The sequence below is a fragment of the Crocuta crocuta genome, unplaced genomic scaffold (genome assembly GCF_008692635.1).
Source record: "Crocuta crocuta isolate KB4526 unplaced genomic scaffold, BGI_CrCroc_1.0 scaffold6, whole genome shotgun sequence".
NCBI classification, from domain to species: Eukaryota; Metazoa; Chordata; class Mammalia; order Carnivora; family Hyaenidae; genus Crocuta; species Crocuta crocuta.
Window position 1 is genome coordinate 10985720 of NW_027531917.1, and position 23085 is coordinate 11008804.

The 23085-nt window shown below is 34.5% G+C and overlaps 1 protein-coding gene across 5 annotated transcripts in view; it reads left to right on the plus strand.

Moving 5' to 3' along the window:
* The window catches only part of VGLL3 (vestigial like family member 3), a 149830-nt gene that overhangs the window by 35394 nt on the left and 91351 nt on the right, over positions 1 to 23085 (plus strand). The gene's annotated exons all lie outside the window — the stretch shown is intronic.

The following is a 23085-nucleotide window of genomic DNA, read 5'->3' on the forward strand; positions in this document are numbered from 1 at the left end:
TGGTTGCAAAAATTCTCAGTAAAATAGTAGCAAACCAAACCCAACAATACATTTAAAAAAATCATTTACCATGATCAACTGGGATTTTATTCCTGGGTTGCAAGGTTAGTTCAATATTCACAAATCAATCAGTGCAATACACCACATAAATAAAGGATAAGAACCATATGATCATTTCAATAGATGCAGAAAAAGTATTTGACATAGTACAACATCCATTTATGATAAATATCCTCAACAAAGTAGAGTTAGAGGGAACATACCTCAACATAGTAAAGGCCATATATGAAAAACTCATAGTTAATATCATCTTCAATGGGGCAAAACTGAGAGCTTTTTCTCTATGGTCAGGAACAAGACAGGGACAATCACTCTTACATTAGCTCTTGTAGATAGGAGACAAGAGGTTATTTTAAGGCAGTCATCGGAACACTTCAATTCTCTGCTTATTAAACCAAAAAATGTAAAGGCCTGAATTCATCATCTTTTTTGTTATTCTTCTAATGTAGCCAGAAGTAACTGACCCATGCAGAGCACTTGCAACCATCCTGTACATCCTAACAGCCACTTGGTCTAAGTGATGTGTATGACCAGCATCTCATTTTTTCCTGGAGACTAGGTCATTAGGACAGACATTTACTCCCAGATTCCCATTTTTGAGGAACTGTTTCTTGGAACTATTCCTGGGCAAAGAAAAGTGCTACCTAAATCAGAGTTCAGTAAGGAAATTAGGCATTGATCTATATTTGAAACAAAAAGATTTAATATAAGTTCCACTGCTTTCAGTGTTGTTTGAGACAGTAGAAGAAAATATAAGCACTGGGGATACTGTCAAGATATCATAAAACTGCAAGAAGCTGATGTTGAACTGATGGTGGACTTTTGCTTTTAAGAAGCCTCATGAAACCAGGGTGCCTAGGTGGCTTAGTCAACTAAGCTTTCAACTCTTGATTTTGGCTTAGGTCATTATGTCACAAGCCATGAGTACAAGCCCAGCATTGAGCTCTAAGCTGACTGTGTGGCAGTATGGAGCCTGCTTAAGATTCTCTCTCTTCCTCTCTCTCTTTGCCCCTTCTCCTCCCACCCCTCTCTCTCTCTCTCAAAATAAAAAAAAAGCTTCCTGAGACCACTGCTACCAATCCAGTAGTCTAGGCTGTTAGCACTGGAGGAAATGTGAATTTTCTGGAGAAGAATGAATTTTAACTCTTTTCCTTCTGATTTTTTATCAATGTCTATAATAGGTGGAATCTAAAACAAAAACTTCCTGATGAGGGGCTTAGAAAAATGCAGCTCCTAGCATACAGCACTCACAGTATAGGGAAGATGATAAAAGGAGGTGAGATTACACTGAGTGCCAACAGAAATCACCAAAACCAAAACACATCCTTTTCAGGGCTGCCCAAGTCCAATCCCTGTCACCTCATTCGTATACTTTTCATTGTAGCTTCTCAGCAGAACTTTGTCATAACCACCTATAACTTACCCCCTCAGAGCAGGCAAAGTAATACTTTTAAAATATAAGCCAGCAACAGCACTAAAAAGCAACTGATGGAATGGGAAAAGATATTTGTAAATGACATATCAGATAAAGGGTTAGTATCCAAAATTTATAAAGAACTTACCAAACGCAACACCCAAAAGCAAATAATCCAGTGAAGAAAGGGGCAGAAGAAATAAATAGACACTTCTCCAAAGAAGACATCCACATTGTCAACAAACACATGAAAAGATGCTCAACATCACTCATCATCAGACAAATACAAATCAAAACCACAGTGAGATACTACCTCACACCAGTCAGAATGGCTAAAACTAACAAGTTAGGAAACAACCGATGTTGATGAAGATGAGGAGAAGGTGGAACACTTTTGTACTGCTGGTGGAAATAAATGCAAACTGGTGCAGCCACTCTGGAGAACAGTATGGAGGTTCCTCAAAAAAGTAAAAATAGAACTACCTACAACAGAACAATTGCACTGCTAGGTATTTTTCCAAAGGATACAAAAATGCTGATTCAAAGGAGGCAGATGCACCCCAATGTTCATAGCAGCACTATCAACAATAGCCAAATTACGGAAATACCCCAAATGTCTATCGACTGATGAATGAATAAGGAAGATGTGGAATATATATATATATATATATATATATATATATATATATAGTGTGTGTATATACACACACACAATGGTATATTACTTAGTGTTCAAAAAGAATAAAATCTTGCCATTTGCAACAGTGTAGATGGAACTAGAGTATATTATGCTCAGCGAAATAAGTTGGTCAGTGAAAGAGAAATATCATATGATTTCACTCATATGTGGAATTTAAGAAATGAAACAGAGGAACATAGGGGAAGGGAGGGAAAAATAAGATAAAAACAGAGAGGGAGCCAAACCATAAACTCTTTTTAAAATTCTTTTTTAATGTTTTTATTTATTTCTGAGAGAGAGAGAGAGAGAGAGACAGGGTGATCAGGGGAGGGTCGGAGAGAGGGAGATACAGAATCTGAAGGAGGCTCCAGGCTCTGAGCTAGCTGTCAGCACAGAGCCCAACGCGGGGCTCAAGCCCACGAACCACAAGATCATGACCTGAGATGAAGTCGGATGCTTAACCGACTGAGCCACCCAGGTGCCCCATGGGACTCTTAACTACAGAGAACAAACTGAGGGTTACTGGAGGAGCAGTGGCTGAGGGGATGGGCTAAATGGGTGATGGGCATTAAGGAGAGCACGTGTTGGGAAGAGGCACTGGGTGTTATATGTAAGTGATGAAATCACTAAATTCTACTCCTGAAACCAGTACTACACTATATATTAACTAACTTGAATTGAAATTTTAAAAAAAGAAGAAAAAAGAGCCATATTATCTCATCAATAGATGCAGAAAAAGCATTGGACAAAATATAGCATTCATTCTTGATAAAAACCCTCAACAAAGTAGGGATAGATGGAACATAAATATTTATTTATATTTATACTTATGTAAGCCAGAATCCCCATCTTTTCTCCTTATTTGGAATCCTCCTATTACCTTTTATTGTAAGTGAAATAATATCTAAATCCTTACCTTGGTCTACAATGCCATATTTTTCTGACTCTTGCTTATGCCTCTGATCTTGAAAACTACTACCTTCCTCCTCGCCAATTATATTTCTCACTCAACAAGGATAGCTTCCTGCTGTTTCTCAAACACACTGATCTTGTTGCTACCTACTGCTTTGCACTGCTATTCCTTTAGTTTGGAATACTGTTTCTCCAGATATCCCCTTCTTTGACTCTTGTTTCTCATTTATATTTTTGATGAAAGATTGGAGGACAAAAAGGTTGATAGGGAAGAGAAGGGAGGAGAGAAGCTGGAAAGAGAAATTTTAAAGCAATGAAATAAACAAAGAACATTATTAAATAATGCAAGTAGAATATATGCATTTGGTTTTACTGGCAAAGATACTTAACTTCATAATTTGTAGATTGTTTGAGGGGTCTATCTATCCAATGTTTCTCAAGCCTGATTTCTCCATGCTTTTCCTAGAAAAATAGACTTTTGTTCCTTTACCCCTGCAGTTGAGACCCTAGTTATCCACAGCTTTAATAAGCCACTGAGGTGATTCTTATGTAAGTAGCTGGCTATGCATTTTTTAATTTTTAATTTATATAGGGGTTTTATGTTTTTTGGAAGCACTTAACTAGAAATTACACTGGCTTTTGCCAAAGAAAAAATCACTCTAAGGAAAAACAAAAGTCAGCTGATCACCAAGGCTATTCCATGCATATAATAAAATTTACCATTACTGAGATTTTAGGCATATCTTATTTTAAGGCCCTTAAAGGAATTAAAATATCATCTAGTTACAAATTCAATAAAATATACATTGTTTACAGACTTAGAAACTATTTAACATCTTGTAATTGCCCTAATGCTGGGCAGTTTATGGCTTATTTTCTTCTTTTGATAGGGTTTCCATCTCACAAAAACAACAAGAAACAACTATCATTTTAGATAAAAAAACATCACAACTCCAACAGGACTTTTCACAAGAATCGATGAAGTGCCTGTAACCCAGAAATTGGGAGTTTCTTTAAGGTCTTCGCCCTTCGATAAAGGTTACACATTAAGCTCTTATTCTCCATTAAAGGATAAAAGTTTTAAATATATTTTCCAAATTTCATGATGTACTCACCCAAAAAAGGATTATAGGACTGATGAAGACGGAAATAATAAATAGTTCTACTACTAGGAGTTCTGTTCTCCTCCCTAAATATACCAGTATATAATCCATTTATAACCCCTGGCCTTCAGTGAGACAAATTTTTCTTTAATTTCTAAGTGAAATAATTTAAAATCAAGTCACATTTTAGACTTCAAGAGATTCCTATTCCTTTCAAATATTTCTGAGAATTCTTGGAGATTGTGCTTACATGTCTTAGTGGTTATTTCTTGTCTTTTGTGCCAAATGCCTGGTTTTGGCTGGCTTCTCCCTGATCCTTCCGGCCATCTCTCTCCACCTCCACATATTCCTTTAGCCTTTGTGGTTGGTTTTACCTAAAATGTAAGTGTAGATTTTATTCCCCAAGAAGGGGGAAGAAACATCATTACTAAGTTAACAAAGCTGTATTAAAGATTTGGGGAGTCTTGGGGTTAAACAGATTATAGCATAGAATAGGAAATTGCTCTTTCTACACCTATTAATCACACCCTGTCTCAGGGAATGTTTAAATAATAGCCATGTTTTTCACTTGCACTTGATCTGTACCTCTGCTGTTGGGACCTATTCTCTCTTTACAATTTTTTTCTAATTATTCTACTATACCCTTTGTTGCTGACCACTCCATCTGTTCTCCATCTTCTACAATCCCTACCCCCAGCAAAACTGTAAGCACAAAACAAAACAAAACAGCAAACCAACTCTCTCCCCCAAGTACACACAACATTCCTACCTCTGAAGTTATCTTTTCAAAGCTAAAATTTATGTTAAAAAATTTTTTTTAAATGTTTATTCATTGTTGAGAGACAGGGAGCAAGACAGAGGCAAAAAGAGAGGGAGACACAGAATCTGAAGCAGACTCCAGGCTCTGAGCTGTCAGCACAGGGCAGACATGGGGCTAAAACTCATGAACTGTGAGACTATGACCTGAGTCAAAGTCAGTGCTTATCTGACTGAGCCACCCAGGCTCCCCCAAAGCTCAAACTTATCTTAAAATTAACTTTCTATAGCAACAAGAGCAAATATTAACTTTATTATGCAAAGTAGTTAGTTATGTTTCTTTATGTTTTCGCATTCCAACTCTACCCTATGCCTTACCTTTCACAATGAAAAACATCTATATATTGTTTCAAAGGAAGGAAGCCATTTTGCACCTAAGATTTATTCAGTCTCCCACATATAGAAAAGTCAGCAATGTTTTTCTTTAAAATAGCAATATTTCCTTATGTTCATAAGTTAATAGTACATGCTCTTTTAACTCAGGTTGTACCAGGAGTGAAGCAGAGAAACTGATATAGAAATGTGAGCACAGCATTTTTAGTGATCCAGAGTTTGGGTTCCTTCAACACATTTTCAGAATTCAGAAAAATTCTCACTATTGGTTTCTCATTAAAATCACCTGGGAGCTTTTAAGAAATCCCAATATTCAGGCCTTAAGCAGGACCTATTAAACAGAATCTCTGAGGGTGGGAACTAGACATTCATCAGTAGTTTTAAAAGCTTCCCCAGATGATTCTAGTGTGCAGCTAAAGTCTAGAAAAAACTGAGATACTTAAAAGGATGGTTAGGGGGCAAGTGTCATTTTATCAACAGCCTGTTACAAACTATACTAATTGAGTATGATGAGGAAGTTACATGAGCTTTGCCCATCCATGTTCTTTAGAAAGAATAGAAGTCAAGGAGTCACATTTTGCCAGTAGATCCCTATTAATTTTTTTTATACTTGAAGTAATACCAAACAGTTGGGTGGTTCTATTTAATACTTTGTAAAATTTTTCACTATTACTTTGAAATAACTGATTATCCCCCTGTCCCCCCAAACATCTCTGTCTAGGACTCTCCAATTATTTCTCTCTATCCAGTAATCTTCTCATATTTCCACTGCTAATTTCAATGTGATATGTAGGTATTTTAAAATCCAATCCAATGTTCATCTGTTTTGTTTCCTAAATTCCACATGTGAGTGAAATTAAAAAAAAAGAAGAAAGAGTAGAAGTTATTCTTGAAAGAATATCTACTTATCTGTGCAGTTTATAATATAAGAGAATAAGAATTCAGCAAGTCCATACAGTCAAAGCTGGGCGGTGAAAGTTTGGTGGGAATCAAGTGGTTAGCTGAACCATGTCAACATTATCAAAGAATTTGAATAAATATCCTATTGCTTACTTGGTTGTTTCTTTCCTTCCTTCCTTCCCACCTACCTTCCTTTCTTCCTTCCTTCCCTCCTTTCTTCCTTCCTTCCTTTTTTTTTTTTAATTGAAGGGAAAGTCAAAATTGTTTGATCTCAGATATCAGTTCTGGAAGACGTCATCTCTATTAACTTGCCAATTCCTTTGTTTTATAATAGTATCGAAATAGAATTTTAGTGTAGCAATGAACCTCTGTGATAATATAATTAAACATTCCCACTTAACAGATGGGCAAAATAAATAATGTTGCTCATATGAATACAAGTTAAAAATATAGCTGGGATTAGAACCAGACTTGTTGGCTTAAATATAATGTTCTATAACACATTCTTTCACTTTAAAATAACTTTTTCCCTTTCTTGGACTTAGACAGTCAATATTAAATATCTGGTGAGTTTATACCAAAGCCCTCTAAAATTATCTTTTCAACTCTGACTTAATAATTTCCCATTATGATTATTATATAGAACTAGAAGAAAGAGATTGATAAGATTAATGTACCACAGGCTCTTTACCTCAATACCTGGCTGAGCAAGTATTAATCAAATCATTGGAAAGCAGAGTCATTTTCTGATTTTATTATGAATATGTAATGAAAACTAATGTTAAAAAGGAAAAGGATGTATGAGACAATTATAACTGTACTACGTTTTCTTGTTAGTCAATGTGTATTTCACTAGTAATACGATATCCATAAAAGTTTATGCTTAATATCCACAAATGGTAGAGTCATTGATATCTCTGGGGATAGGCTTAGGACAACAGGACAAGGTTTTTGTTGAGGGCTTACTTGTGGCAGATGGAGATATGAGTCACAAAATTTGTTATTCAACTGACCTGACTGATAAAAGAAGAAATGGGGTGGTGAGAGACACTAGAGAGAAGAGGAAGAGGACAATTGTGACAGTACAGGATAAGGATCAAAGTTCTGAAACATGATTCTCGCTTAAGAGTATTTGGGTTTGGATAAAAGGTTTGCAACTTACTAGCTCTGCAACTCTGGGTAAATTGCTCTCTCTTTCCGTGTAAGTTTCCTCCTTCTCTGTAAAATGGGAGAAAATTAACCCCTACTTTATAAGAGCTGATATGATATTTAAATGAGTTTAAATATAAAAATTTCTATCTATCTATCTATCTATCTATCTATCTATCTATCTATCTATCATCTATCTGTATTGTACCAACAACAGTTTAATAAATAGTCAACTGACATTAGCTATTATTACAGGTTGGATAGAACGATGCAGCGTAGTTAATGAAATAGAGAAACGATCAGGTCCATGCAAATAAAAGTTCACAATGTAGACAGTAGAATATGATATGTATTGTATATTAAATTTGAAATTTAGATGTGACGGAGTGCTATTGCTGGTCATGTTACTGAAGCCTGGTGTCCAGGTTGTAGCTTGACATTTAAAATGGTACTTGGGTTTCTCTATTCTCTCTGTGTCTCTTGTTCTCACCTTTTCAAGATCTTTAGTTTGGGAGTGAAGAATATGTGTGTGGAAATAAAGCTTATTGCCTGCATGTTATGTATCTAAGCCATCATATGGGATTAGATGCCAGGACCACTGGAGGTTTGTAGGAAATAGCAGGAAAGAAGGATGACTGGTAGGACTATGTTTCTCAGTTTTGAATCACCCTAAGTCATAAATCTCCAAGGGAATGATTCTTTGGAAACTTTTATCAGCAAGCCTCCTTGGGGTTGTCTATATCTATATGATTGAAAGAATAAGACAAAATCATCATTCCAATCAGAAAATAACTGAGGGTTTGAGTACTACTGACAAAGAATTTAGCTATGACTCTATTAGACTACTATCTAAAAGCTTCTTTTTCTATAACAATGGATGTGTGGCCCAGCATGAATCCTATATTATTCCCAACAGACTTGAAAGGCCACAATGTAGAAGCTGAGGATAAAGGAAGCTAAAAAATGCTGACATTAATAATTATAAGAACTGGAGAAAGGCACAATGAGTATTATGGAAAATATTTCCCATAATTGCAAAATAGATATATATTTTCCCATTTTATGACTCTGCTCCCACTGAAAATCAATTTATGCTGATAATGGTGTGTGTGTGGGGTGTGTGTGTGTAAAGAACAGTCCAATTTACTTATGGCTTGATATCAAATTTCTTCCCAATTTCTGCTCAAAGTGAATTTAACATAAAGGTCTTTTGTGTCTACCCTTTATGAGAGAGATTCCCTATTGCTCCCTCTTCTCCTTATTCCTCCTTACTTTACTTCATATTATTTAGCACTACCTAAAATATATATGCATTTATTTTTGATGCCTTTAATATTATTTCTAGAGCCATATAACTTCATAAACAATTGTCAGAAAACTTTTTTTAGTTCATTTAGTTTGAAACTGAATCTACTAGCAGTTTTTTTCTAAGTTTGAAGTGATGAACAGATCAAGCATAATATTAATATATAATACTTTAAAATGGTTTCATAGTTTAACATAATAATTAAAAGTATTGTAAACCAGTCATGTACTAAGGATTTTCCTCATGTTTATGTCAGTTCTCTTACTTACGTGGGTTCATTCATTGATTTAAAAAATAAGCAACTGTGTACTTATCATGTACTAGAAAATATGCCAGGCACTGCATTGTGACTGAAAACAAGACAATCATGGACTGCTGTCAAGTTGCTTATAAGCTAGCATGACAGAGGTTAATCAAGTAATTATTCAGACAGGTTTAATTGCAATTGCACTTAGTAGTCAGAAGTAGAGAATTTTGGTAAGTGTATGTAGGGAGATAAAATCTGTTCTGTGAGATTAGGGAGGGTTTCTCTGATTAAGCAAAATGGAAAAAACTGACTCTTCAACCAGCAGTAAAGAGAGGTAGGAAGTGAGCAGATTTGCACCACTGAGTTTCCTAGTATCTCAAGAATCAGTCTATCCAGGTCACATGCAAATAGGGACAAAGAATGAGGGGCTAAATCAGGAGAATGGGTTGCAACCATAAAACTCCTATAAGAGAGCACAGAGAGTAATTTCTCTGACATTAACTATAAGAACGTTTTTCTTGATATGTCTCCTAAGGTAAGGGAAACAAAAAACAACTATTGGGAATATATCAAAAGAAAAAACTGCACAGTGAAGGAAACAATCAACAAAACTAAAAGGCAACCAATGAAAAGGAAAAGAGACTTGAAAATTATATATTTGATAAGGGGTTAATATCCTAAATACATAAAAGAGAAAGAATAGAATTCAACACCTCAAAAAACAGATAATCCAATTAAACATGGACAAAGAATCTGCATGGACATTTTTCCAAAGAAGACATAGAGATGGCCAATGGAAACATGATAAGATGCTCAATATCACTCATCATCAGGAAAATGCAAATCAAAACCACATTGAAATATTACATCATGCCTGTCAAAATGGCTAAAATAAAAAACACAAGAAACAGCAAGTGTTTGCAAGGATGTGGAGAAAAAGGAGCCCTTGTGCATTTTTGGTAGGAATGCAAACTGGTGTAGCCACTGTGGAAAACAGTATGAAGGTTCCTCAAAAAGTTTAAAATAGAGTTACCATATGGTCCAAGTATTCCACTACTTGGTATTTACCCAAATATTATGAAAGCACGAATTTGAAAAGATATGTGCACCCCTATATTTATTGCAACATTAATTATAATAGCCTTGATAGGGAAGCAACCCAAGTGCTCATCGATAGATAAATGGATAAAAAAGATGTGGTATATATGTACAATGGAATATTACTCATCTATAAAAAGGAATGAAATGTTGCCATTTGCAACAACATGGATGGACTTAGAGGGTATAATATTAAGTGAAATAAATCAACCAGAGAAGAACAAATACTATATGATTTCACTTATATGTGGAATTTAATAAACAAAACAAAGAAAGAGAAGGGAGACAAAGCAACAGACTCTTAAATATAGAGAACTGGTGATTCCCAGATGGGAGGTGGATGAGGGGAATGTGTGAAATAGGAGAAGGGGATTAAGAGTACACTTCTCATGATGAGCACTGAGTAATGTATAGAATGTTGAATCACTGTATTGTACACCTCAAACTCATATAACACTGCATGTTAATTACACTGGAATAAAAATAAAAATAGAAAGTTATAGAGGAATCTTTTACAAAATAAATTTTAAAAATAAAAGTCCTATAAAAATAAAAAATAAAAGGTATGGTTAAAACTTGAGAGATGAAAAATATATAAACATGAAACAAGAACAGTATGCTATTAATGAATAACAAAAACATTCAGAATACAGAAAACAAAAGAACTTGTAATATTAAAAGTAAAAGAGCATAAATGAAAAACCTAATAGTGTGTTTGGAAGCAAATTTAGGGTATGTACTTAATATATTGTAAAGCAAAAATACAAAGTAGGTTATGTATCAGATAATGGAGCAAAAATATAAAAATAATATAAGAAAATTAGAAGGTAAGCCCCTGACGGCCAATATCCAAATAATTGGCATTCCAGAAAGGGAGAAGAAGGAAAATAAAGGGGTAAAAAACCATAAATGGATAAATTTTAGGTTTTTCAAAGTCAGTAGAACATAAATATTTATTCTACATTGTCCACTAGTTGCCTCCAAGGTACCCCATCATGAAATTTCAGAGGGTCAAAATTAAGAACTTGCAAACTTCCAGAAAGAATAGAAATCAAAAACTAAAAACAAAATGAAAAAACAAACAAACAAACAAAAAAGTATATATATAATACTGACATCAAAATAGAGTTCTCAACAACAACTCTGGATACTTAGCAGACAATGGCACAATGATTTCCAGTTCTTAAGGACACCTATTTTCAATCTATGATACTATAGTCTGCCACTATCAATTAATTTCTAGAGTAAAACAAAACATACTGAGGCATGAAAGATGTTGAACCTACTTCCTAATCAGGATATCTCAGGAGGCTACTACAGGAGGTGATCTACTAAAACAAGAGAATAAACCAAGACATTGAAAGCCATGGAAAATAAAAAACATTAAACACAGGAGAAAACTGAAAGGAATCCCCAAGGGGATTCTGCAAGGAGATGATAACCAGGTATGGAAGCCAACCAGTAAGATCAGAGCTGGTCAACAGGCTGTGAGAAATGCTCCAAGAAGCAGAAACTGAAAGAATATCTGATACATTGAACAACTTTAGGTACAGACAGCAACTGGCAAAGAGTTTAGATTAAATAGAAAAGTAATCAAATAGTTAAAAAAAATAGATAAAATTATAAACCCAGCGAATGTGAAATGTTATTCAAGAAATTAATGTTTCACTTTGAATCAAGAAGTGACAGCATGTTTATTTTGTAGAGTTCTAGGGGTAAATGCCGAAAGAATTAGCTGATAGAATTGAAAATGGTCAGAGATGGGAAATGAGGAAGATGCCAGGATATCATGTGTTTGTGTGTGTGTGTGTGTGTGTGTGTGTGAGTGTGTTTATCTATGTTTCAAGCCTTGCATGTAGAACTATTTGACAATTTGATTCACGTAGAATTTATTCATGCATATATAAATTTGTAAAAACAACAACAACAACAACAACAACAACAACATGAGACTATTGAAATAATCCAAGCAAGATGTCCTGGTGGCTTGGACTAGGGTAGTGATAGCAGAGATAGAAGAGAGTGGATGGATTTGATAAGGAGGATAAGGAATACTGAATTGTCAAGTTCAGCTTTTAGGTTTTTTTTATGAGCAACAGTGTGATAAACATCACCAGAAGAAAAAGAGCAAAAAGAAAACCCTAGCTGGAGGTGACATGAATATATTGAGTAATGACTCAGTATAAGGGTCTGAAACTCAAAGGAAAATCTAAGCTGGAGATAAAAACCAGGAGTCCTGGGCACTGATGTAACTCATTAATTATGCCTTTAGCATCTGGAATGGTGCACATGTAGAGTCAATTACCACAAAAAAAAGAACAAAACAGTAAATAAAGAACAGTCTTTCCATTAGCTGTTCATGAACACATATGGTCTCTCCCCATTTTCTGCTTTCCTCTCATATTTCACCTGGTCTTTCTAAACTCTGGTCTCTTCTCCAGGGTCCAGTTGTCTGTGGTCCTTGAAGTAAAGGAAAAGAAAAAAGAAAAAAGGTGAATCTGGCAACATCTTAATGGTATAATCTTGCTGTCTTCACTATAAGACAACACTTAGGTCTTTATGTTTCTTCAACCTCATGCATTATGGATTTAATAAGTTCTCTTGTCTCTTTTACTCAGTTTTATTTACATTTCCTTCCCACCAAAATGTCTGCGGGATGGGATTGTGGGTACTCTCCCATGTTAAAATGACATGTTAAAATGATATTGAAGGCTGCCAGTTAATCTGAGACAAGACTTGACACTAATAAAAGAAGAAGGTATAAAAATGAGTCCTGACTCACTGCAACATTAAAATGTTGCACAGATGAGAAGCAGAAAAATTGTGAAAAAGTAGCCAAGGAAGAAAAGAGAAAAGCCAGGAGGATTTAGTGTCACAGAAGCCAAGGTAAGAGAGTTTCTAGGAAGGAGAAACCAACTATGTGGAAAGTTCATGGATGTTGTTTTTACAGTGAGTCACTAGGAAGGTCCATTAGATTTGACAAAACTGTGGTTAACTGGTGATTTTTTTTTAGCATAAATTCAGTGGAGTGATAGAAGCATTGGTGAGAGTGAAAAGTTGTTAGATGGAAACTGTGACTTCTCAATTTCTCCTTAGATATTTTAAAGTCTTGAAAACTTTGTTAAAGCTTAGGATATCCAGGGGTCATGGTGAAGATTTGGTTTAAAATAAGAAGTGATAAATCACACTTTGATTTGAGTTTTTCCCCTTTTGGAATTAAAGATACCTTGATTTTACTGTACTTCATTTTAAATGAGATGATTATAAATTCTTATAAAAAACAGATAAAAGACTGTCAAATATTTGTCAAATATTTGACCAAGTAAGTTTGCTTCATTTGTTTTTTGCTAGTGAAATGTCTGCTTTGCTATGTGGTACTTAAATAGCACAGTAAATACAAATTTAACTTAAGAATGATAGAGTAATATATTTTGGTATAATAAAAAATAGAATATTTCTTAAATTGCATTATCTTACTATTTATTAACTCTCTATGCAAGAACATTTGCCTTCAATTATCTAACTTTATTTATGTAATAATCCTATAAATGCAAAATAAAATGTATTGATGAATGGAACTAGAGAAAAATTAAGTGGAATTGTTTTTGAATTTGCAAAGACCATTGCATAACACTTTGATTTGTAAGCCAACAATGGCAGAACCCATTCCTATTAGGGTCTGGAAGCATTCAGGTCACGTTGCTTTCAGGATCATTTGAGATCCTTCTATTTGAATAGTCTTGGCCTGTGTTAAAAGTCTTTATTCTTGCTTTGTGTACATTAGAGGGATGCTTAGCAACCTTGTGGTTGTAATATTTCTGAAACTCTTGGGTCACTTTTGGAGAATATCAATTCAAACAGCATTGGTCTTGAAAAGGTTGATTTACAGCTTTGCATTTAGAACAAGAACAGCACATGCTTTCGTGGGCTCAGGGAAGTCATCTCAATTCTGTCTGTCTCTGTTTTTCCTATCATATTTCCTCCTGTCATATCTATATAAAATACTGGAGTGAAGGTGAGCAGCTTCAGAGTCCTTGAATATTGTGCCTTTTTTCAATGGTCTGAAAGATCCTTGCATCTTTTTCTATATGGAGCATCCCTGGAGACCTTTTTATCTATTCCTTTCAGCTGATTCACAGGGGTCAAAGAGCCAGTCTTTTATTCAGGGTCCTCACTTAACCATTGCCAACTCAGGCTTTCCACTACAGCACATAATAAACAAAAAGACTTGGGAAAAGGAGAGAGACATTGCCAAAATTTTGTTTGACTCAGTCAAAAACTGGAGTGTGGGTAATTTTTTACCCACAGTAGAATTGGAAGAAACAAAAGTACTAACAGTATTAGACCAACTAAAACTATGGTCCAGAAACCTTTACATCTTTATTTAAACCCAGGCTATGGGGAAGGAATGATGGTAGAGTAGAAGCAGCAGCAATGTGTTAGTGAAAGGCCAGATTTGTCATGACTTTTCTGTGATCTTGGACAAATCACCTCTCGGTTGTGAGGTTTCCTAGTCAATAAAATGAGAAGATTCTACTAAATGACTCCAAAGGATCTGTTGTGCTCTTGTATTCAAACATTCATTCCCACCCTCTGGACAGGACTGACAGGTGGCCTCTGAATATCTATTTGGTGAAGATATTACTCATAATAGTTTCAATGACTCACTGATACAGGCCTAAACAATAGATTTTCAAAAACAGCACTCCATGGTGTTTCAATATAGCACTATACTCATGATTCAGTGTTTCTTTATTGAATATTTGCAGATAGGCAGAAAGATAGAATAATTTGTTTTATCTTCTGGAATATAATAGTTTCAATTACTTATCACATATATTATGCTTTTAAAAAGGTGAAGGACATTTGTTTCTCTCTCCCAAATGTCATTTACTTATCTGTCAAATTTCCCTGAATATTTAATATTTCTTTATGTCAACATAAAGAAAGATACTCCTTCTTTAAATGTTAAGGTTTTAGGATTAAGCAGCAAATAAATGATTATGTAAAAAATGTTTTAAAAAGCTTTATTAAGCATCTATGTGAGACAAAAGAATTTTTTTTAAGAAACACAAGAGAGATTAACTTCTCATTTATAATATGTTAATGCTATGTGAGACAGAGTGTCTTATATAAGTCTTTCCAAACAGGGCTGTAGTAAAAATGTACAATGTGATTTCTTAAAAAGAAAAGTCTATATGTAATTGGTTCATGAAATTTACTCAGACATGTATGCAGCCTACACATTAAGGAAATAATTCTTTTTTTAGGCATTTTAAAAGATGATGGGCTGACAATCTCCCATTTGCAGCAACATGGATGGTCCTTGAATACATTATGCTGAGAGATAGGTTAGAGAAAAACAAGAACTCTATATGACATCTTGAAAGAAGCAGAGTAAAATTGTGATTACCTGGGGATGTGCTAGGGGGATAAGAGTGAGGGTGTTTAAGGCTACAAATTTGTAACAAGTAGTAAATAAGTCATAGAGACCTAATGCATCGTATAATATAGACATGAATAGTGTACTAAAATTATATAATATGATAAATATTGCTATATCAGCAATCATATTACAATGTATAAAGGTATCGAAATGACATGTACATCTTAAATTTACTCAATGTTAAATGTCAGATTTATTCAATGTAAAAACAGTGATGGGTTGGAGCTATGAAATATATTACAGTTGCTTCATAACATTCTCTGCTGAAAAGCTGTTGTCTTGAGAGCTCTCCTGCTGTGTTTTTAATAGTAGTAGGATCTTAAATGGAACTATTACCTCCACTCTATAAATCACAATTGTTTTTAATCAAAGAACATTAACATGAGTTAGTTGCCACTGAGGGATTATTGAGGTTAAAAGGACATACTTTAAGCAGTTAAATTTAGGGTAGACACACACATTGTTTTTGGTTTAGGCAAAGATTTGGTTTGTAAATCATATTGGGGAAAAGTAAATGAGTTAACAAAGATAAAAGAGAATAATTCTACTTGTATAGAGGAAGGAGAAAACACAATCTTTAGTGGAATATAGGTCCCATCACTGCACTTGTACTAAGAGCATCTGCTTTATGAAGTTCAGTTCTGCTGCCCAGAATCCTGGGACTATGCTAAAAGAAAAGAGTTCTGGGGAGGGAGATATTATCACCTAGTTAGCAATTACACCTTTGAAGATTTCCAGTCCTTTAAACTTCTTGATTTTTTTTAATCTCAAAATATTTCACCAACTTTCATGAATAGTAATTGTGTTTTTAGTATCCAGTACTTGTGAAAACACAGAAGGCCAGAAATCTATCATGAATTCAGAAACCCTGAAATGGAAACAGCATTTGCATTCTGAAATGTTGTATATATTTGTGAGGTATATGTGTGAGACATAGTTTATTCTATCTCTGAGCAATCTCAGAGCATTTATGGATTTGAACACATTAGTGAGGCTTAGACTTCAGATTTCCAGAGCCTGTGATCCTCATTGCCTGTCTGCAATGCAGTAGACACAATGAATGAAATCCCTATGTGTCATATGCTGTGGAGTGTTAGACATATGAAATCATGCCAGAGTTGTTTTAGGTGAGTCATTCTAAGAGCAGTTAATGATTATGTCAGTAATTAATGCTTCTATTTAAAGATTTCACCAATGTTATGATTTATGCACAATCTCGACTCAGTTACTATAACACCACCCCTTCACTCGCTGCAGATGCAGCCTATGCAGCCTATGAAACTGATGCATTGTAGCCACTCTTGAATCTGCCATAGTTTCTTTTTTTTTAATTTTTTAAATGTTTGTTTGTTTTGAAAGAGAGATAGACAGAGTGCGAGCAGAGAAGGAACAGAGAGAGGGAGACACACAGGCAGGGCTCAAGCTCATGAACTGTGAGATCATGACCTGAGCCAAAATCGGACGCTCAACTGACTGAGCCACCCAGGTACCCTGAATTTTTAAGTGTTAATCATATATTTTGTCCATTTCTGTTTTTGAAAAATGACTCCAAATTTATCTCACAACTATCTCCCACTGGAAAACCACTAATAGAGAATCGCTTTGCTTTTGATACTCTAGATAACCATACATTCACATGCATGGGGCCTGGGTCAGGCTGCACCCAAAATTTCCTGTAATGTCTATGAATCTCATGAAATTCTGTTAAGCAAAATATAAATATAACTCTTCTATATATGACTGCATAGATAAAATTACAGTGTTCAGCCAAAGACTTAAAAGATTCGGTTACATCTGATTGACCCAACTCAAAAATGCTGGCAAGAACTGCAAAGATATGCTCATCGATCAACTCTTGCTCCGGGGGCATTTAGGAAAAGACATATGCTTATGTAGCAGCAGTTCAATTCTCAGCACGTTGCTATAATTACATGCTTCGGTGTGTGTGCTTAATGACAAGCAGCATGAAAGCCAGAACTGCCTTAGAGAACACAAGACTGATGGTTTAAAGATCTACACTTTCCTAGGTTCTAAAGCCTTGATCATTTTTAGAAGACGATACCTTTCTAAAGGATGTTCTCATGAGTCCAGTCACTTTCCTATCTCAACCTAGTCTTTATTTACTGAAAATCTACATTTGTTTTCAAGACATATTTCATTGGGTTATTTTATTTTTTTTCCTGTTTAATTGTTGTGGCTAGAGATGCTAAGTTGACAGGCAACTGGATAACCCCATTTTCTTTCTTTATGGCACCAATAATGAAGAGGCCTTAAAAGGAAAGGGATAAATATAAACTGTGAGCGAGGTGGTTTGTCATTGATAACACTGCACCCTCCCCAGTTGCCATTGTTTTCTGCTCTATATGTTATGCTGAAAATCTCATTATTCACAGAAACTCAATTTTTGTGAACTTTGTTTCAAAAATGCTTTTGTAAAAGGGTCTCATCCATTTTTTTTTTTATTACTGGGGTGAACTTACTAGTAAGCTCATAAAGTTTAAGCATCAGGTCCCTTCTATTGCACAGCAACCCCAAATCCTGAATCTAATTTTTGTTCATTGTGGTGTATTATGTTTTAAAGACAGTTTGAGTATCGCAAAGCTTGAATCAGCCCCTACTTAGGCAGTTTAGTCCCGAGGTCCTTTGAAGGGCCTGGCATTTACATGGAACCCAAAACCTTAAAATAGACACAAGGCTGTCACCAAAGAATTTCAGGTGCACACCAATGAGGAGCAAAAAACCTTTCCAGAATTTCAAATCAAGTATTTCTGCATTGATGCATTGATATCTTCATGGAGTATGGGGATACTCTGAATTATTCTCTCTTGTTTCCTTTGGCATGGCTATGCCTTCTTTATTTGTGAAAAATGTACAAATAATAATAACAATACCAGAAAGAATAGTTAGCTATTACTAAATACTTAGTAATTCCTTTGCAAAACTGTGGCTTCCACTATAAAATGTGGAACTTTTATATAACCGAAGAACTTTCCTTAATATCAGATATGAATCACAAAGCAAGGATAATTTAGGTTTTGAAGGTAGCTTTTGGGTTCAGGGAATGTAAGAGCAGTATGTTTGTTGTTTGTTCTTTTAGTCTCCGGAAAATTTAGTCAATATTTTGAGCTAAAAATTTTTAAACTTCCTTTTAAATATGTAATAAAATCTCCTTTTATCACCTTAGATTACCACATTTAAAGATAAAGAACAAAAAATCAGACTCTTCTAATTGGAAGTCATCATGGATTACAAATTTCAATCACTCATTTGTTTTGTGAAGATCCTCTCTACTCATTTTAACAGAGGGACCATGTAGCTTCAGTTCCATTGTTTGTAAACATCTCCAGTTTTCAGCTAAATCTCTCTCTATATCAAGAGTAAGCAAACCATAGCCCTTGAGCCAAAGTCTGCCCTGTGCCTTATTTTTGTATGACCCACAAGCTAAGAATGGATATTACTTTTGTTTTAACTAATTATTATTATTTTCAATTTTAAACCTTTTATTTGTAATGATAGTGGGTTTTCTATTTAATAATTTTTAATAGTATAACTGTCTTTCTAGTTTACTTTTTTTTGTATTTTCAGAGTAACTACACTAGAATAAGGATTTTTAAAACATATCTTAAACCTAGAATGGATTATTTCACTAAAATACAATATACTGCATAGAATTTTAAAAGTTTTCAATGAATTTGATTATTTCCTTAATATTGCAGAAGTGTCATTATATTCATTTGCCACCTCCAACCTCACATTGCTTATAGCACAGTTAAAGAAAATTAAAAAATTTTTAATTTAAGTATAATTGACACACAATATTATATTACTTCCAGGTATACAACATAGTGATTCAATAATTGTAAACTTTATTAGTTGTTCACCATGGCATACCATCTGTCACCATACAATGGTATTATAATTTTACTAACTATATTCTTTGTTGTACTTTTCATCTCCATAACTTATTTAATTTTTTAAAAAATTTTAAATAACTTCTTTAAAGTTTATTTATTTATTTTGAAAGGAGTATATGGGCAGAGAGAGAGAAGAAGAGAGAGAATCCCATGTGGTCTCTGTGCTGTCAGGAGAGTGTTCTCTCCTCTTATAATTTCCCCAAAGCTTTGCATAATACCATATTGTATCTTACTTAAATGCCTTATGTAATTCATCAGTGAAGCTATCTGTGTTTGGAATTTTTTTGTATTTTTCTTGACTGACTAAAAATTTCAACAACAGTTATAAGGTTCCTTAGGTTTTCTGTTTTTTGATTCCAATTTGGTATGAATTTTAAGGAAATAGACATTTCACCTGCCAATTTCATTGGCATAATGTTGTTATAATATTTTAAATATTAATCTATAATGATATTCCCTTTTATCATGATATTAGTATTGTGTATATTTCTCTCTTTTATTTTTCATGATCAATCTTCCTTGGAATTTAACAATTTTATTGACCATATCAAAGAATGAATTTTGACTGTTGATTTTAGCTTCTGCTTGTCTACTTTGTATTTCATTGATTCCACTATTATTTTTACTATTTTATTTCTTTTATTAATATCATTTATAATTTTGTTTTTCATAAAATATATTTTAAAATGGAAACATAGATTATGTATCTTTCCCTTTTTCTTTTTAAAATTTTTATTTCTGGGGGCCTGGGTGGCTCAGTCAGTTAAGCATCCAACTTCGGCTCAGGTCATGATTTCACAGTCCGTGGGTTTGAACCCCGAGTAGGGCTCTGTGCTGACAGCTCACTGAGCCTGGGAGCCTGCTTCAGATTCCGTGTCTCCCTCTCTCTCTGCCCCTCCCCCACTCACTCTCTGTCTCTGTCTCTCAAAATAAAGACATAATTTTTTATTTCTATTTATTTTGGAGAGAGAGAGAGAGTGCAGGGGAGGGGCAGAGAGAGAGGGAGAGAGAGATCCCAAGCAGGCTTTGTGCTGTTAGTGCTTGATCTTGTCAAGAGGCTTGATCTTATGAACCAAGAGATCATGACTAGAGCTGAAATCAAGAGTCAGATGCTTAACTGACTGAGCCACCTTATATATTGATGGACACAGGTTGCTTTTATATCTTGGCTATTGTAAATAATGCTGCAAAAAACTTGGGGGAACATATGTCTTTTCAAATTAATGTTTTCATTTTCTTTGGGTACGTATCTAGAAATGGTATTGCTAGGTCATATAGTATTTGTACTTTTATTTTTTTTTATTTTTTAAATGTTTATTTACTTTTGAGAAAGAGAGAGAGACAGAGTGTGAGCAGGGGAGGGGCAGAGAGAGAGAAAGACACAGAATCCAAAGCAGGCTTCAGGCTCCAAGCTGTCAGCACCGAGCCTGACATGGGGCTCAAACCCACAAACTGCAAGATTGTGACCTGAGCCAAAGTCGGATGCCCAACTGACTGAGCCACCCATGCACCCCACTACTTTTAATTTTTTGAGGAAACTACATACTCTTTTCCATGATGACTACATCAATTTACATTCCCACCAACAATGCATGAGAGTTCCCTCTTCTCCACATTCTTCTCAAAACTTGTTATTATTTATCTCTTCTTTTTGATACTAGCCATTCTGATTGGTGCAAAATGGTATTTAAAAAGTTTTTTTAATATTTATTTTTGAAAGAGATGAAGGTTAGGGGCAGAGAGAGAGGGAGACAAAGAATACAAAGCAGGCACCAGTGTCCTAGCTTTTAGCAGAGACATATGGCCTGTGAGGCTTGAACCTACAAACTGTGAGATCATGACCTGAGCCAAAGTCGGATGCTCAACTGACTGAGCCACCCAGGCACCTTTGGTGTGAGGTGGTATTGATTTGCATTTTCCTGATGATTAGATGCTTTGCTGAACATCTTTTCATGTGCCTGTTGGCTTTCTGTATGTCTTCTTTGAAAAAATGTCTGTGCAGGTCCTCTGCCCATTTTTAAATCAAATTATTTGTTTTTTTGGTGTTGAGTTGTATGTGTCCTTTATATATTTTGGATAATTAACCCTTTATTGAATATATCATTTGCAAATATCTTCTACCATTCAGTAGGTTGTCTTTTTGCTTTGTTGATTATTTCTTTCTCTATGCAAAGATCTTTTTATTTTGATGTAGTCCAAATTGTTTATTGCCGGTGTTTTCTTTGAAGAGTTTTATAACTTCAGGTCTTTCTTTTAGGTTTTTAATCCATTGTACTTTTATTTATTTGTTTGTTTTGTATGCTGTAAGAAAGTGGTGTAGTTTCATTCTTCTGCATATAGCTGTCCAGTTTTCTTACACTATTTATTGAAGATACTGTCTCTTCTCTTCTTCATTGTATATTCTTGCCTCCTTTGTTGTAGATTAACATATATATCTGTTATGTATATATATGTTCTGTGCCTGTGACATATTAGTTTCAGTACTCTAGCTATGTAGTATAGTTTGAAATATGGAATTGTGATACCTCCAGCTTTATTCCTCTTTCTCAAGATTGCCTTGGCTATTCAGTCTTTTGTATTTCCATACAAATTTTGGGTATTTTTTGTTCTAGTTCTGTGAAGAATACTATTGGTATTTTGATGGGGACTGTTTAAAATCTATAGATTGTGTTGGGTAGTATGAACATTTTAAGAATATTCATTTTTCCAATCCATGAACACACTATATCTTTCCATTTATTTATATCATCTTCTCTTTCTTTCATCAGCATCTTAAAGTTTTTAGAGTAGGTATTATTTATTTATTTATTTATTTATTTATTTATTTTTATTTTGAAAGAAAGAGAGAGTGTGTGTGTGTAGGCAGGGGAGGGACAGAGAGAGAGAATCCCAAACAGGTTCTGTGCAGGGCTTGATCCCACAAACCCTGACATCATGACCTGAACCAAAACCAAGTGTTGGAGGCACCCAGGTGCCCCATAGAATAGGTATTACATTTTTAAGTGATTGGGAAAAATGAAAGGAAGGGTAATATTTAATTACATAGGACAATTATACAAAATTCAAATTAAGTGTCTATAAATAAAGTTTTACTGGGACACACCTATGCTCATATTTACTCATAATGGCTGTTTTTGTGAAGCAGGTAGGGATGAGTAGTAACAGATAACTTATGGCCCACAAAACCTTAAGTATTTACAGTCTGGGCCTTTATAGAAAAAACAATTCTTCACTCTTTAGGAAACACACAAAATAGATTTATTTTCTTTTCATTTCAGTCTTCTCTCTGGCTCTCTTAAAATTGAAGAATGTCTTTATTTTGCATTCACATTTTTTTCTTAATTGAGGCAATTATAGATTCACATGAAATTATATGAAATAATGTGAGATATTCTTTATATATTTTCCCCAGTTTCTGCAATGGTAACATTTTGCAAAACTATAATATAATATTACAAATAAATTGGCAGTGATAATCATCTATTGATTTAGTTTAGATTGCCCCAGTTTTAATTGTACTTATTATGCATGTATAAGTTCTATACCGTTTTTCTCACTTGTGTACATCCATGTATGCAGCAACGTAGTCTGAACAGATTCTTTTGTTTTATTCTTAATCTTTCATACTTTTATTCATTCTTATGTGCCACAGTTTGAAAGTTCTGTGCATCTTTGCTAACTTCTGATAGCTTTGCAGTTTATCAATAT